At 45.8% G+C, this 17620-nt stretch overlaps 1 long non-coding RNA gene across 1 annotated transcript; it reads left to right on the top strand.

The window, feature by feature from the left end:
* Positions 1-532: 532 nt before the first annotated feature.
* On the top strand, positions 533-14297 carry LOC107511328. The gene is made up of 4 exons (XR_001597050.2): positions 533-854; positions 7344-7610; positions 8358-8854; positions 12206-14297. It is a non-coding gene; the product is annotated as an uncharacterized LOC107511328 (long non-coding RNA).
* The last annotated feature ends 3323 nt before the right edge of the window (positions 14298-17620 follow it).

The following is a 17620-nucleotide window of genomic DNA, read 5'->3' on the forward strand; positions in this document are numbered from 1 at the left end:
AAATTAACTCAAAGAGCAGGCACGATGTGAAGACACTAACCGGTGTGTAGGGCTCTTTAATAAACAGAATTCATTATGGTAACTGGTAAGGGCTTTGGAGAGTTTCTGATTTCCTCATCTCATTAAATATAGCATAAACTTGACTTTTAGTCTGTTGACAAGAATAGATAGGGTAATTAATTAAATAATTACAGTGAGTAGATGTTCTTTATTGCAAGCGAGGCAGATATGGGGGGAAACAATGTGAACACAACCCAGCAGCAGCCAAAGCTGCGTGGCCCTTTCGCCCAACAGTCCAGAGAGAGCCCACGCCTCTCACAGGTCCCCCGGCCTAAATCTGGGGACCCCACCTAAATGCAGGTGTCCCTCAAGGCCCCCTCGCTGTCAGCACCCCGGTCGATTTGAGTTTCTCCTGCGGGTGGTGCATTTTAATGGCATTTTTATTGAACCATTTTCTAAGAAGATAGTGGAGGTTTTCGCATCACACGCTTGCATGTTTGGATATGCAGATGTAGTCATGCTGAATTCCTGGACGCCAGAGTTGCAAGAGCTTTTTTCTAGATCCGTCAACACACTCAGAGAGCTGAAGTATTTTATCTAAAGTCAAATAACCCGCGTATGTGCTCACACTTAGCGCACACGCAGGTCCAGGCCAGCACCGGGGAATGTAAGAGGCGAGGAGTGTGTTTTCCGCCCGACTGTGAGCCTCGTGCTGAACCTTAACCGCGAACTGGTTCCCTGGGCCGGGAAGAGAAATCTACTCATGCTGCCTGTCACAAAGGGAACTGTGGAGAAAAGGAAATGTAAGGACCACGGTGGGGAGGAAGACACTACAAGCCAAAAGGGAGCATATGGTAAGGCCTACGGCTTTCTGGGGAGGGAGAGACTTGTTAGTGTGTCTGAGAACCCTGACTACGCATTACGATAACCTGGGAAACTTCAGAAAACATGGGTCCTGGGCCCTGCGCCCAGCCCTTTAGGCGTTACTGACGGGCAGGCTGAGGTTCAAACTTCCTCATACTTCTCAACAATAAAAATAGTGCATATCGATTCCTTATAAAAAGGGGGGGAACTGCTCCCCACAAAGTCCCAAATATAAAGAGAACCTTGCTGGTCTTCTTATCCACACCCTTGATTATGCAAAGAATATGAGAACTAAACATAGCAAAATTTTCAATCGAAGCTGGCATGCTCTCAGAAACACTTTTTTTTTTTTTTGTATTCTCTTTTCACAGGCTTTATTGTACAAATTTGGACCCCACAATTATTGGCTGACAGCCCATATTTATTTTAGAGCATGAGAATATGTAATGTGATAACTGCCTACTTTTAGCCAGGATCTACGTTATAGGTCAACCAAGCGTGACTTGGTCTTGGCTTAACCAGGCCTCCCTTGGGAAAAGCCATTACCACTGTATTAGTCACAAAATGCCACCAATTGGGTGGCTTAAATAACAGAAACTTTATTTTCTCACAGTTGGAGCTTGCATTTTTCATTGTTAATATATGCAAATCTTTAAGCACAGGATTCGGAAAGGAGGTGAGGGTTTTGATCATTGATTATGTGATTTGCCATCTGTATGTGAATGCCTTACACTTCATGGATTAGATTATGTTTCGTCTAAAAAATCCTGAAAGTCTTGTTCGTGCCTAATTGGCAATATACAGAAGAGGATCTATGAAGGTCCATTTGGCATTTCTTTCCTGTACGATTCAGAGTTTTAAAATGAGACTTGAGTTATGAAATGCCCCAAGTATCCAATACCAGACTGTTTAAGAAATTACAGATTCGTAGCAGGCAACACAAAATAGAGAAAGCATTTGGACATGAAAATAGACAAAACAGATTTTAAATCCTGGCTCCCTCCTACGCTCTGAAGAGATGTGGAAATTGCATAAGCCCACTCTGAGCCTCAGTTTCCTCATCTGCAAGTGGAAGTATGTGAGGATAAAATGTATTCATTCACCCCATACCGAATACCTAACCAGCAGCAGTATTTAAAACATTTAACTACTAATAAGATATCGGCACCACCCAATTGAAATAAATGTTTCGCATTAAGAAAAAGAAAAAAAACAAAAACAAAAACCAAACAAACAAAGATCATATAGGTAAACTTCAGCTGAATACAGCCCTCGCCAGAATAAACCCAGGGAGAAGTGCTTATATCAAGAGATTGAAGCAACAGAGTCACACCTTCCACACCTCGGGAGAGTCGCACTGCTCTGTGAGAACAAGACACGTAACAAAACACACGCGATGCCACGGTCTGGACCCAGACCGACGCCGCGTCGTGGGCGGCAGTGCCGGCCCTCACGCTGCCCTTGGTCTTCCGCGTGGTGACATCCAGCGTCACTTCATTTAACACAGATGGGAGGGAAAGAAAAAAAAACAGGAGGTAGAAACCACTCGTTTAGATTGTGAATCAAAGGACACCAGCTAGAAAGCTGACCCATTCGAGTCCGCGCATGCCCTAAGTCGTTCATCGGGCTAGCCGCCGCTCACAGGCGATCTGTCCCTGGTACCCGAACACAAGTGATCTTAACAACCTAAACGTAATCATCGTCCGGCACTTCCAGTGATCCGGCCGTGGGACTGTTTTAGGTATGTCGTCTCGTGTAAGCCTCTCTGAGTCCCCCGAGGAGGTAATGCGACCTGTAGTTGGCCAGGTGAAAACTGAAGGTCAGGGAGGTGAAGCGAAGTGGCCAAGGTCACTTGGCAGAGTCTTTTATCGCTGGACGAGGACTCCAGGTCACCGTCCCGGATGAACCCGACGCCCTCCCAGCGGCTGCGGCACCCGGTCCCTCGCCTTTTTCTCAGAACATAAGGACCCACTGAATCGAAAGACAGAGACTGTTTCCTAAAACGGGGCAGCATCATAAGACGGCGGGATTCCAACCTTACAGAGGAACGAGGTCATGCTTTTAAGGCGATAAATGTGTTGCCTTATCGGAAGTACGAGGACTTAATAAACTCTTCTTATTATGTAAATAGGAGGAGGGGAGATTTCTTAGAAAAGGAAGGTGAGTTAGCATTATCATCGCATGTGTAGTAATTTACAATCTGCACTGTTCCAAAAAAAAAGAAATCGGAAATGCTACCCACTTGGATTTCTCGGGCTGAATGGAACACAGATAAATACCTTTTAAATGCAAGAGCTGCTACCCAGAAAAAGGAAAGTGGCTTTAGGACCGCATGCTCAGACACCAGCATAAGTCCAGAGACTCTTCCTCTTGTGGCCTGAGGCGGAAGTCACACATGCTGCCTACCAGACAGCGACAGAAGAGGGTTTGCCTCCTAAAGACCTGCGGAGACAGGTCACTCCACAGCGATAGCCCAGCCTGCAGTGGCTGACACGCCCCTGTGGGGCTCAGTCGTTGACCCCCGTCTTTCTGCACCTTATACCAATGTTTGTATTTCAACCCATCCTTCTTCTCCACGACCTGAACCTGCCTTTCCCTGGCTCAGTCGTAGAGACCTTCCAATGTTGTAGTTTCATTCACTGTCAAGTTCAGAATGCATCTCTCTTCCAGGACACCTCTGCTTCGCATCGCGAGTGAGCATCCCGTGACCGGCCAGGCACTCGCTGCCATGACTCCCGCCGGGACATACATTTGGGGGCTGTGAGCGTCCCCCGGTGGCCTTCTTTGCACCACGTGACTGCTCTTTGTTCCTGCCTAGGTCTTACAGACTGGTGGTTTCCATTTGTAACCTTCTGCAATGAAATCACGAGCAGGGTGCAATCCTATTGCACTCAAGAATCTGTGCCAGAGCCCAGCTATTAATTTTAATCCAGGCAATAAAACTGAAGTTCGGGGGGCAAACCAAAGTCAAGTCCAGTGCTACGTGTCAGGACAGAAGACACAGAGAGCCAAGCTGAGCGGCAGTTGGCATGGTAAACAGCAGCAAGAAGAAATGCGGATTGGAAAAAATGAGGGGGAGAACCCTGCCCCCGCAAAGTCTACCTTGGTTGAAGGGCACAGTCCTGCCCCACAAGGCTGCTTGCTCCGTGGGGCCACAGCCAGGCTTCCCAGCTCACATTATGGGCTTCGTCAAAGCTGCTGTCCATCAGCTGACAGCAACGTGAGACCAGAACAGCCACGAGATGCCCCTGCCAGCCGAGTCCCCGCCTCGCCAAAGTGACGCGAGGACAGCGACCCTCTGGCTTTCGGCCGTACTGTACAATTTTAAAATTGCTCAAGGAGTGCTTAATGATGACGAGCACTTACGTTCACGCATGTCATGGCATGCGATGCCCTCTCTCGCAAGCAGGTGAAGCTGCCTACAGTCAACATCGCGGCTATAAGAAATCTACCGAAATGAAATGAAAACGAACACTAGCAGGTAGTGGACTCGCATCAGAAACAGAGGCCGAGGGACTGCGGGGTTCAGACCGGAGCTGCGGGGCAGCGCCCGCGGAGGGGCGACGGGCCCACTGCCGACGAAAGGGAGACGGGTCATTACGCCCGGAAGAGGAAATCGCTTTGATGGAAAAACTACTGCATGCCAGAAACTGATTACTTTCTGCAATCATCTCATTAGTCCATATTTTAAAAAAAGAAGATGGACAATTTATTCAATTCAGAGCAGCAGAGAAGGAAGAGTTTGATTTGAGAGAAGAGCGTTCTGCTTGTAAGGTCCCCCCGCTCCCCATTACTCAGAAGCTATGTCACAGGGCCAGAATCCAGCCGTGACACGAAGATCGGCTTACGAAGGCTGATTCAGTTATCCTAATGCTTTTAATCTCGGTGACTTTCTAAAGTTCATCTGTTAATTCACTTAACAAACAGTCATTCGATGTCTATTATTTGTGCGAGGAATACATGGACGAACGAGAGAGCTTCGCCCTCTGCCCTCGAAGAACTTACAGCTTTTAGCGGAGGGAGAGACGCAATGAATAAATTATTAGAGCAGATATCCGGTGTACGCTTTTCCTGACGGTGGCGAAGATGATGAAGAAAAACCAGGGTGAGGAAGAGGAGGAGTTACAGAGAGACGAGCAGAGAGGAGGGGAAGAGGCAAAGAGGGGAGCCGGGCAGGGGAGGGCGGGGATGAAGCAGAGGGGGGTGCAGAGCGGAGGGCGAGCTTGCAGCTTCGAGGCGGCCGCCTGGCGCGGTCGCGGCTCAGCCATGCCCCGAAGTCCTAGGGTTCCCCCTCCCCCCCAAATCTCTTAACTTTTCTTTTGGGTTCCAGCAGCAAAGATACAGGTTCAAGCTCAAAAGTCTGTCTCAGTATGGTGCACTAAGTGACTTCGGGTGGGACAAAATTCTTCAATGTTACTGTCCTCACTTTGCTTGGTTTTCACAAAAAAAAAAAAAAACCACTTTCAGAAATTCTCTCTCTGAACTGGTCTGAAAGGCAGAAGGCGGTGCCGTGGCTAAGGTGGGCCCAGAACAGATGACGGGGAAATGCAGACGGGGACCTCCCCGGCTGGCCTCACCTTCCCCTGCGGGAGCCGCTGTCGAGGGCTGGCGCACCTGTGCCTCGGGGGATGGAACGGAGGTCGGAAGCGAGTGAACAAACGTGACTTTTACAAGAAAGAGACCCAGTTTCCTTCCTGGCGCTCACGCGGCTGCATCGGCAACAGCGAAGGGATGGATAACTGAGACGCATTTGCCACTTGGGGACGTGGACGTGGGCCGCTCAACACACTTGTTTGCGTTTAATAATGGAAGAGACGCTAAATGTGAAGTTCCTGGAGCTCCGGAGAGCGGCTCACGTTGGCCTGAGGGGAATTCCAACAGCCTTTCATCTGCGAGATTTCGGAGGAAGCCCAGAAACAAGCTGCAGAACAGTGATCGCAGAGCCCTGTGAGGCGGGCGGTCGCCTGGCCGGGGGCATCTGGAACGCCCTTGTGTGCTCCGCGCCTCTGACCCCACCGCGGGCCACCGCCTGCCCTGGGAGAAATGGTGCCCCAACTGGAGTCCACACAGCTGCCCTTTGATCCCTGGTCCACTCCCCGCCGGCTGTGTGGCCTTGTGCAAGTTACTTGACTTCTCTGAGATTGAGACGAGTCCGATTGGGGAAGTCGCACTGAATGGGGGAGTAGGCGTCTCCCCATCACCCGCCAGCTGTCATCGGTTAGAGAAAGAAAGGGTGTTTAGCCCCTCCCGTGACAAGGATGGCAGTCTCATACTCACCAGTTAATTAACTTTATAAACAGGTTATAGTTCTCTTCGCAAAGTTTCACTGGGATTCTGTTAGATTCCTATAGGTCACAGCCTTTCCCGTTCCAACTACTACCCGATCAGCACTTCCTAAAATACAGAGAGATTATAGATAATGAGAGCGGCCACTCGCTGGAGGCATGAAATGCTGCCAGATTGCTCTTCAATTTTTAAATTACTTTGACATAAGCAGCAACTTTGAAAAAGACAAGCTCAGTTTTTGTCGAGCCATGAGTTCACTGCAAGAAGATTTCAGGGAACGTTTTCTGTACGGAGACCCCGGTGCGCCTGGCCGCCAAAAGGCAACCACAGCACACCTGGTATTAAAGGGAATTATTGAAATGCTGTGATTTGAAATGCAAGGTCGCTCTCTTTTCTTCCCATTGCAGAGTCTGCTGACCAATAACCGGAGCTCATTCCTTTATTCCCTACACCAGGAGTGTCCTAAGGGAGATCCAAATGGGTCCCAGAATGGGCCCTCATTCCCTGCTTCCTTCCTGCCTGCCTGCTTTCCACATTTGTTAGCTGTCAAAATATCTACCGTAAGGTACTGTCTCTGCTAACTTATGTGAAAAGACAGGCAAATGCGACACAGTCTGAACTCAAGCGCCTGATAGAGAAGCAAGAGCGAATTTTGCACACCCTCTCCTCGGTGCTCCCGGAGCCCTCCAGCATGACCGCGTTGTGACAAGCATCGCGGCTCATCTGCCCTTGGCACGCGGGAGAGTGACGAGGGCAAGACTCCGCCAGGCGGCACATCCGCCGCCGTCGGATAAACCCAGGAGAACACGGATGCTGTGCAGGGTAGAATGGCATCTGGCTCCGGGGTCCTTGCAGTTTCTTGGGGATCCAACCTTGTGACCAACAAAACTGGAACTTCAGTGATTTGGTAGAAAAGTGTCAGGATAGTGAATTATAGGCTCTGTCTTTTAGTTCCAATGCTAAACTCTAAAGGTCAGCAGTGAAGTATGCTGTAGAATCACAAAACTAAGTTTCCTGCCCCATGATAACGTCCGTTTGAGCAAAAACAGGGCAGCGAGAACCTGGCCGCTGACCAGTTTCTCCTCCTGACAAAGGCAATAACTCACGCCAGCTTAAGTGACTTGGGGCGGGTGTGGGGAGCGGGGAGGACTGGCCTTGCCTTATCATCCTGTCTTTCACTTACTCGGAGGCAGGAGTCGAGACAGAAGCCATTAATCAGAGGCCAAGGAGGATGATCGAAACGCCGGGTCCATTGATAAGCAATCGAAAGGGCAGAGTCCTGCCTCCAAGACGAGGGCCGGACACGATCCGTGGCCTCGGCCCTGCAGTCCTTCCAAAATGGAACTGTCAGAAAGCCGACGGGGCTTCAGGGACGTTTACGGCGAGAGAAACAACAAACGCTGTACAGAGGGGTGTGGACTGCTAACGCCCCAGGACAGACCCGGGCTCGTCACAGCACCGTAAGTGGAGGCTCGGCCCCAGAACGGGAATTCTCCTCCCTGCACTGCCCCTCGGAGCAGCGGGCCAGGGACAATGCCGGGTCAGGAAATCCACCGAGCAGGCAGATTCTGTGGCAACCACGTTGGCTGAATGAGAAACTCAGTCTGCTGTTGACAAGCGAGACGACAAAGGCGAGACAGTACTTCTGTCCCTGCCCACGGAGGGGGGGCCGCGGCCACTGCTTATCCCGGCCCCTGCCCCCTTTGCTCCACGGCATTTTTATTTTGACTAATCTAGTTCCCCTCAAGGCTATTTATTAAAAGAAGCGAGTCGTTATATATATCATCATAAAAGTGCCCAAGGTTTGCAGACTCTTTCTAAGCTCTAGTTAGAGAGAGAAGACCATAGCGTGTAGAGAGCTGGGTATGAAGGCAACATCTAGACGTAATTTCGAAAGCAGTGGTTTTTGTCTGTACACGGGGTAGCTGCATTCTGTGAAGCAGGTACATTCGAGGAATTAATGCATGCTAAAAAAAAGTATTTGCAAATACGCAGGGGACTCAAAGACCAGGCTGTGCGCAGTAGGCAAGGCCCCTTTCTTCGGGCACTTGGGACTCATCTCCTTTGACCACACAGACACGGGCGCGAATGCTAGTGCAGGCCACTCATCTCATTCCGTCCCTCTGAGGGGGTTGCAGGACCGAGCTGAGTTTTTATTTGAAATGTTTCTGCTAAACCCATTGTGGAACGTTCTCCTCTGTTCTCAGGAGTCTTGAAGCGTCAACTACGAATCCCTGGACCACTTGGTGGCCAATTTGTGTCTTTGGGGAAGACGGAATTGAGCAAGAAGAGACGATGCCAGTCCAGCGTTGAGCCCCTGGGCCTGGCCTCTGACACCCTCAGCACTTGGTGAGTTTTTGTGGCTCGTCCTGCTATTACAAGAACCAAGCCAGCAGCTTTCCGGTCAATTCCCTTTTTCATTAAGCCGGTTAAAAATGGCCTTCCATCGCTTCTAAATGGGCGAGTCCTGAACGGTCCCGTCATCTTTTCTACGATGTCGCTGAACGTTAGTGTAATAGAATGAATTTTTCAACTAACGGAAAAATTTATTTCAAATGTGTAATTCACCGAGCAGTCTTAATTAAGAGAGAAGCGCCATAAAAGGAAGAATGTACACAGATCATTGATAACGGGCTTCTGATTTAAACCTGTGTCATCCTCACGAACATGCGGACGCGGTGAGGTATCCCGTGCCTTCACTCAGGTAAGCGTGGTCTGGCTGACGGGCCGCAGAGCAGGGGCTGGGATCCCGGGCCTCGTGGCGGCGCAGCCCTTGGCAGACCCCTCCTCTGACACCTACTTATGTTCTGGCTCTGAAGGACTTAGTTACCCTCTCTCCACTTAATCCTTCTCATCTTTAAAACCAGCATGACACGACGGATGCTACGAGGACTGGCCGAGTGACGTAAGCAGCACTCTTAGTATCCGACGCGGTCTGTGATGGGCGCGTGGCATGCTCGCGGGAACTCTCAGTCACTTATTCAGACGTCACACACATAAGCAGAGATCCCCGTGTGCGCCGGCAGTCACGCGGAGCTGGGCACAGCCCTTCCCACGCCACTGCGGTCAGCATTCCGGGTTGGATGACTCTCTCGGTTACGAAGGAGCCCGTGCGTGCTTGTGGGTGCGGTGCTGAGCGCCAGGGGGCATCTCGAAATGATGCCAGAAAAGGTCTGGAGTGAAGTACGGAGCAACGAACAAGCTAGACGCTCAGATGCTTGCTCCACACGCCGCCCCCCACGCACCCCGCCTTTCCATTTCATGGGTAACCAGTGGAACACAATTATGAAAAACTCAGTGAAGATAAGCTTGTCTTAAAAAAAAATAAACACACATTCAATTTATACCATTTCTTAGAATTAGTTTAGTAGGGGAAAAGTATCTCATAATACTATTAAATTTCCCATTCAACTTTCAGCCAGAGAACAAGGACGACTGGCAATAATTGCTTTTTAAATGACTCGCTGCAACTCAGGGTAAACTCTGCTGTAATTACAGTCTTGCGAGGGAAATAGCTTACGATTAGATTGTGGGCAGAGCCAAAATATTATTCTGTGCACTCTGCCTCATCCCATGAAGATGGAGTTCCGGTCTTGCACTTCTGACACTTAGCTAGTAAGTCTATTTAGAAAAATTATCATTTTCCCCCGAAAAGCCAAGTGGCTGAGTAGTAAGGCAAGGGAGTCACCAAACTGTCCTTCGACTCGGTTAAGAGAGCTCGTGTGACCGCCTGCCTCACTCCTCATCTCTTCTGTATTCATCTCGCTCTGCAAACCTTATTTTCGTTAGTTCCTCTGTGAACTGAGTGAGTGGCCTCTCGGCCCGGACGTGGAAAAACCTCGACTCCGTTGGGCCCCAACCCCAGCTACTTGGTTTCCCGTGCAGGGCTCCGTCCTCCGTCCAGGGGCCGGGGGGCTCATGAGCCTGGCGTGTGCCAGACCGGCCCTGTACAGTGGCCGGGCAGGGAAACCCGCAGAACACGGACACGTCTGCCTCACGCATGGGCAGCGGACACGGCTGTGGGCTAAGAAGCCGTGGGCCGAACAGGTTCCCCAGAGAGGTCTACTTCACGAGTGTTATCCCAGTTTATTAAGCAAGAACCTGTCAGGAGCCCAGAAAAGTTTCCATCAGTTAATCAAGTCACCCAGCTGGTAAGTGTGTGGATTTGATCTCAGGTCTGACTGCAAAGCTTGCGATTCCTACTAAATCGGTAGTTGTCAAATGGGTTGCACAATAGGGTCATCTGGGTTTTAAAATGTTCAGTAGTTTTCTCCTCTTTATCTTTAATGTGTAAATAAAAAGTAAGTTAAAGTTCATACATATTTAACATGCAGGTTGACACTGAGCCGTTGACGTGGTTCACATGTCAAACGGTAACGGGTACTCACGGGGACAGGTGGCAGCTCTGTGACATGGGGAGCTTAAAGGCCGCACCCACACTCTTATTTGCCTCAGGCGATTCCAGCGTACTGCAGTTAATAATGTGCCCACGAAAGAGGATTCGCAGATTAAATGTAGTTTCGACTAACCTAACCACCACAGCATGGATAAATGATCTAAAAAATGATCTAAAAAATTCCTGCAAAGAGACCATGGCTTGAGGCTAATAATAATGCCAAAAAAAAAAAAAAAAAAAGGCACCAATGAGAAATGGTACAGTTATTTGAAATATGGATTTAAGAGCCAGTACTCCTAATGATAAATCTTGCTTCAAGTGTATCGTGAGCCGTGAGATATTAGCGAATGAGAGTATAAAGCCGTTACAATTAGAGAGACATTTAACATCTAAGCTGCGGAATATTATTAATAATGACACATCTCAGGGAAGAAAAAGGATCCTTGTGCTGGAAAAAATAAAGTGAAATAGCGGTATTTTCAAAACATCATTTATTTCATTTTTACATCATTTTTTTCCTATTTATATTTTCAAGCATTAGTATAGTAATATTAGGTTGAACTACATGAAATGGCCACTTTTCCTAAGTGAAAGAAGCTGAGAATTGGCAATTTCATATTGTTCAACCTATATAGAATGGTTGTTGAATATGATTTGAAGTAAATAAACAAGTAAATACATTTATTTTAAAACATTTATCTTCAACTAAATAAAATCCAGGAAATTTCTAGAATTTTTTTTTTTTTTGATAGATGGGATACATGATCAACAAAGTTTGTGGCCGTGTGTCTCGTGTCACGTTAGACTAAAGAAGGTTCTCTGAGGTGAGACTGGGCGAGACCCTGCAGAATGAGGAAGTTCTTAAGAGATGAAGACTGTCCCACGAAGAGGGAGCATGGGTCTTGGTTAGACACTAGACGGACAGATCTGTATGAGTCAAGACAAGCAAACAGGAAAGTACAGGGAGGCTTGGGGCAGAGGGACCAAATGAGGGAAAGGAGACATTTGCTGTTAAATAACGCCTCTTCCCCCACGTGGAGGATAGTTATCAAGTGGGTCAGCAAGACGGGACAAACGCTGAAGGCGTAATTTTACAGTTCCTGCCTGGAACGGAGCAGCAGTCATTCTCCATGCTATGTATCACTGAAGAGCCTCTAAGGCAGGGGTCCCCAACCCCTGGGCCAGGGACCTGTACTGGTCTGTGGCCTGTTAGGAACCGGGCCACACAGCAGGAGGTGAGGGGTGGGCCAGATGGCAAAGCTTCATCTGTGTCTGCAGCTGCTCCCAGTGCCAGCATGACCACCTCAGCTCCGCCTCAGACCATCGGGCATCAGATTCTCATAGGAGCACAGGTCCCTGGTACCACGAAGGTTGGGGACCACTGTCCTATGGTATATGAAAGGATGGTGGTGTATTTCAATGCTAATCCCTTGTTTTTCCCACAAATTTTAGAAGTTTTACACATTTATTGGGACAGGACAAAAAATACATTTCTCATTACTCTTCTAAGATCTGTTCTCTCTGGAGCCCACGAATTTTCTGCCCTCCACCAATACAACATACAGATTTAGAAAGTCAGATGTGAGTCCATGACTATTTCCATGAAAGATTAAATTTTTTTTTAAAAAAGTGGTAAATGTTGTTCTGTATTTTTTCAAGCGAAGAAGAGATACGAAAACGTTTGCCACAGCGGCACGAACCATCGCACATCTCTAGGATGCAGCTGACCCTCCTCACCCAAGGGGGAGAGATGTTTCAGTGCCCACGGGAGATGCCTGGAGCCGCGGAAAGCACCAAATCCTACACCGTGTGTTCTTCCTAATGACACATACCCACGTTAAAGTCTAACTTACGAGTTAGGTAAGGTAAGGTATTGACAGCGACTGATAATAAAATAGAATAACTGTGATATACTGTGATGAAAGTTAAGTGAGCGTGGTCCTCTCGCGCTCTGGGACTATCCGCCTGGCCTGCACTCGCCTCTTCACTTAAAGGAAGCACTTCATGGCGTCTCTGGCATATGCGAATTGTCGCCGTCACTCCTCTTGCACTCTGGGGCCATTATGAGGTATCGTCAGGGTGACCTGAACACAAGCACCGTGACGCTGAGACAGTCGGTCTGATAACGACGCCGGCTGCTAAGGGCGGGAGCGTCCACAGCGTGGAGACACCGGCACCGGGGTCGGTCACGTCCCAGGTGGGACAGGGCGGGGCTCGCGAGACCTCGTCGCGTACTCGGAATGGCGTGCGACTCGAAGCGTGTGAATTGCTTCTTTCTGCCACTTTCCACTTAATATTTTCAGAAGGCAGTTGACTGTGGGTAACAGAAACTGCAGAAAATGAAAGCGCGGACGAGGGGTGGCGGGGGCTACGGCGTGACACCCTTTTTTGTCACTGATGCAGAACTCAAGGCGCGAAGGCACCAGCGGGATGCTGCCCAGGGACCCACTGCCCTCTTCGTGGAAGGGAGGATGACAGACTTTGGAGGAGGCAGAAATCCGGTGGGTGTTTCAGAGATGGGTGACATCCCTGTCCACCACACCCGCCCACCACACGCGCACTCGCTAAAGTTTGCAGTGATGTGGCATTTCTCATCTTCCCTTAAACACTGATAAAGCATGTGCCTATGACATGCCAGTTAATTTTAATCACTTATATATAACGATAAGATAAAAAACAGAATTCCTGCTTAGAAACTTGACCGCCATTATAATTTATGATTTGTGAAAAGGCAAACCTTTCTGTCTTAGCTGATTTTTTTTTTCTTTCACTCTTTTGTGTGTCTGGATTACTTTATATTTTATAATTAAGAAGTTTAGTTAAATAATTTCTGTGCTCTTCTAAATCCTTCATGAAAAACGTGGTGAATTATTGAGCGCTCTGGCTCAGCATCCTGTTATCTGTGCTCGAAGTAACTCCAAATGCTTTGCCCGCATTGTCCTCATCATGATCAGCGGGTCCCCCAGAGTCAACTAGCAGAATCATTCACAAACGCGCAGTGGAACCAACCAGCTTCGCGGGTTTCCTCAGAAAACTTAGCCCTTCACCATGATGGAAGTATCACCTTCAAGTGTTATGGTCATCATAATTTTACAGGAAAATTTATATAGAGAACATGGCCACTCATCCAGCGTTTATGCAACTCCACTCAGGGAGACCTGGAAAAGCAGCTCTAATAATGGACACATTTACGTTACTATTTTCAAATGGCTTTTATTACATAGTCTCTCATTTAACCCACACAACAAGATATCCAAAAATTAAACTACTTCTAAGATACGTGACTTTGTGCGGGAAGTTATTGCCTCATTCTAATTTAAATTTACTGACAAAATCCATCAGTCTGAATTTGCAAATTGGCTTTCAAGTTCTGGGCAAAAGCTTCACCCTAGATGAATGAAGTGTGTCATATGGCATCAGTAAACTACAATGACATTGACCACAAGGAAAGCAGCCATTGGAGCAGAGCGCTGGGTACAATAACAAAGTTACGAACATGTTTTGTGCTTGCTGATTTATACTGGCAATCTGTCCACAGTTGCTACAGTCAGCTGGGCTTCTGCTCTTCAGATGTATAATTATTTTTATTTACATCTCAAGTTGAAATCATGAAAATGATGTGTTTACTAAAGAGATTTTGAAGTTTGTTGTTTTCTTTACAGACTAATGTATTATGTATATTCATAAGTGTTCCCTGTATATTGACAATAATATGTTTTCTCTAACTTTTGGATATCAGGTTTCTTTATATGTCTAGTAGATCATTTTATAAATTGTATTATTTAAATCTGTATTATTAATTTTTCACCTTGAATATCATTTATTATTAAAGCGATATTAAAATTTCCTATTAATCTGGACTTATACATGTTTTTGTATTTCTGTCAATTTTTTTATATTTTTTGAGGTTATATTATCAAGTTCACCCAAGTTTAGGAAAATTAGCCTGCCAATTAAATCCTTTACTGCTATAGAAAATTAGGTATCTCTGCTGATACCTTTGTTTGAAGTATATTTTGTCAGATATCCTTAGAGCAGTAATAACCTCCCTTTGATTTTTTCGCCTTTTATAGATTTTGTCCACCTTTTGTTTCTATTTGACTTTGTGTCATCATCTTTTATATCAGTCTCTGTCGTATTATATATTGCTAGATTAGTTTTTTTGATCCTATTTGAATATTTAATAACTGGCAAGTTTTGCCATTAGAATAGGCCAGTCACATACTAGGCCCTTAACAAAACTTGTTGAAAGAACAAATGAGTGATTAATTGGATACAGTTTTGTGATTAGTGATATACTTGAATTATTTCTATTATTTTGTTGTTATTTATCGTCATTATATATATAAACAATACATATATGATCATGTAAATATTTGGATTTCTACTTTTTTCTGATTCTTTCTCCCTATGTCTTGCATTATTTTCTATTATATTAATATTTTTATTAGTTTTTATTCTTTCCGCTGCTCTAAAATGTGTATGCTATCTATTCTTTCTTTCAGTCATTATTCTTAAATTTTCGACCTACACAATGAATGAACCAAATATAAATTTAATCATACCTCTCCTCTTCTTTCACACAATACAAAAATCAGTTCATCTCCTTCAATATTTTTTAAAATGCTGGGTATTTTAATTCCACCTTGTTTTTTTTCCAAGCCAATTTAAATTACTATCATTGTTCTGTATGGACAGTGTTGACATAGATCTGTCCACACGCTTACACAGCCTTCTTCCCATCGCCATTCTTTGCTGCTCCTCAGGCCTCCTCTGAGGTCAGGTTTTTTTTTTTTTTCTTCGTGTGTTATAATTTTCTCAGATCTTTCAGTGATAGTTTCTTCATTTCCCCTTCGCTCTGGAATGATAATATTGCTGGGTATGAAATGTGAGCGTCGTTGTTAGTTTCCCTCGGCACTTTGAAGAGGTTCTTTTTTCGCTGTCTTCAGTCTCCAGCAGAGAAAACTGTGAGTCGAACTGCCATCCTTTTTTAATAATCTGACATTTCTCTCGGGTTATCTTTAAGATTTTTTTTTCTTTGATGCACAGCAGTTTGACGATAAAGAAATCCAAATCTAAGTTTGGATTTCTCTTCCATCAAGTCAGCTACCTAAATCTGACAATTTATGAATTTCATCGCCAATTCTTTTTAAAGAATGTTTCCCTCCAATGTCCTCTATTTTTTTTCCTGGAATGCTTAAATTAGGCTAGACTTGCTCATTCTCTGCCTGTCTTCTACCTCTCCTTCATATTTTATATCGTCTCTCTGTTCTACACTCCCGTTAATTTCTTCGCTCTATCCGTCAAATTCCTGTACTAATTTTCAAAGTATGTCCAATCAACCACTCTTCAAATTGCCTAAAATATTTTTTAAAATTTCAATAATCATATTTCTTTTCTAAAGGTCCTGTGTGTTCTTTTTTAGAATGCCTGAAATTGTATTGGTAGTATATTATTCCCTTCTCGTATATTCCATCTTTCATTTCTTTCAACGCTTTTACCATACTTAATGTGTATTATGTATCTAACAGTTGTAAGCCTGCATTTCTAGGGAGTCTAATTCTGATATTGCTTCTGCTGACTCACACTCACGGTGATGCATATCCTCCTGTGTTTTGCAGTTCTGGATTGTGAGCTCATCTTCTGAGAGACTTTACCTTCAAGAATCCTTGGAGGTCTTGATTGTAGAAATGCACCTGCATTTTGTCATTTGTGTCTGTCAGGTACCCAAATTGACTATCAACCGAAGATGACTTGGCTTTAATTTCTTAGCTTCTGTTTTTCAGCCCACACGAGTGGTATAAACAAAGAACAGGTTGAAATCCAAGATTCCTAGGACTTCGGAAATCTTTCTCCCCTCCACAGACAGACAATCCTTCCTCTTCTTTCTGTCTGCTGGTGAGCAGAATTATTCTCTCTAGAGGCTCTTGGAGGGTCATGGCCTCATTCAGGAGGTCTCAGTTCTGATTTCCAACCCCTCACTGATTTCTCTCTGACTCACCGTCACTCAGGTATTCCTAGCTCCCTTTATACTTCCAGGCTCCGTGTGATACGCAGCCTACCTGGGTGTCTCTCCGTGATGGCCCCAGCTAAATCTCTGTTCCCTTTCTTCTTATTTCTCTGATAGCCAGGAATAAAGGTGAGGTCGGCCTTTTCATGAGGGCATATTACCTTGATTTTGGTGGGCTGAGAATATTTTTTATTGTCAATTTTGTCCCAGGCCTAAGCTCCATTCTCTACATAGCTTAGCAAGGGGTTAAGTACTTTGTGTAATAAAATAATATAGGTGATGATACCTATTTGGCTCAATTTTATTTTTTCTAATTTAAACTCTGTGCTCTAGAAACCATGAGAAGAAAAGATATGACTGACAAGTATAACCTCCATCTATCTCATTCTCTAATCACCCTGCATGACAGGCGACAACTTTTTGATATCGGTGTTTCCTCTTCCTCCTTCCCACCATTACTCAAAAGGGATAGAACGCAGCATACAGATGACTGCACCGGCAATATCAATTATGTCATCCATAGAGAGCAGAAGCAGTTTCCCGCCACTCAAGTGTTTGGCTCTTCAATAAAGTGTCTGTGTTCTTTCTTTCTCAGGCTATAAAATTCTAGAGCTACAAAAGATCATGATGGCTCCAGAGGGAGCAATGTGTCTAAGGTGGAGACAGATAATCCAGTTCGCTTTTTTTTTTTCTTCAGCACATACTTATTAATCATATCTTATGGGACAGGCAATGTGCTAAATGCCACAACTATAGAGACAAACAGGACACGCCTGTCTCTTAAGAGGTCACTGTCTAGCAGAGAAGACGGGCACATACACAGATAATGTCACACAGTATCCACATTCAAGAGAGAAGGCAGGCATTTCTCGGGATGAGCAAAGGCTTTCTGGAGGAGACGAAGCCCAAACCGGATCTCTGAAATTTACTGAGAGTCCGTCTATTCCTTTATTGAGCACATACTTATTGATTATTGATTACTGATTATGTGTTGGTCATTAAGATAGGTCCTGGACATAAATCTGGTATTAACAAAGACATAGTCCCCATTACCATAGTACTTG

Source organism: Rousettus aegyptiacus, unplaced genomic scaffold (assembly GCF_014176215.1).
Source record: "Rousettus aegyptiacus isolate mRouAeg1 unplaced genomic scaffold, mRouAeg1.p scaffold_m13_p_15, whole genome shotgun sequence".
NCBI lineage: Eukaryota > Metazoa > Chordata > Mammalia > Chiroptera > Pteropodidae > Rousettus > Rousettus aegyptiacus.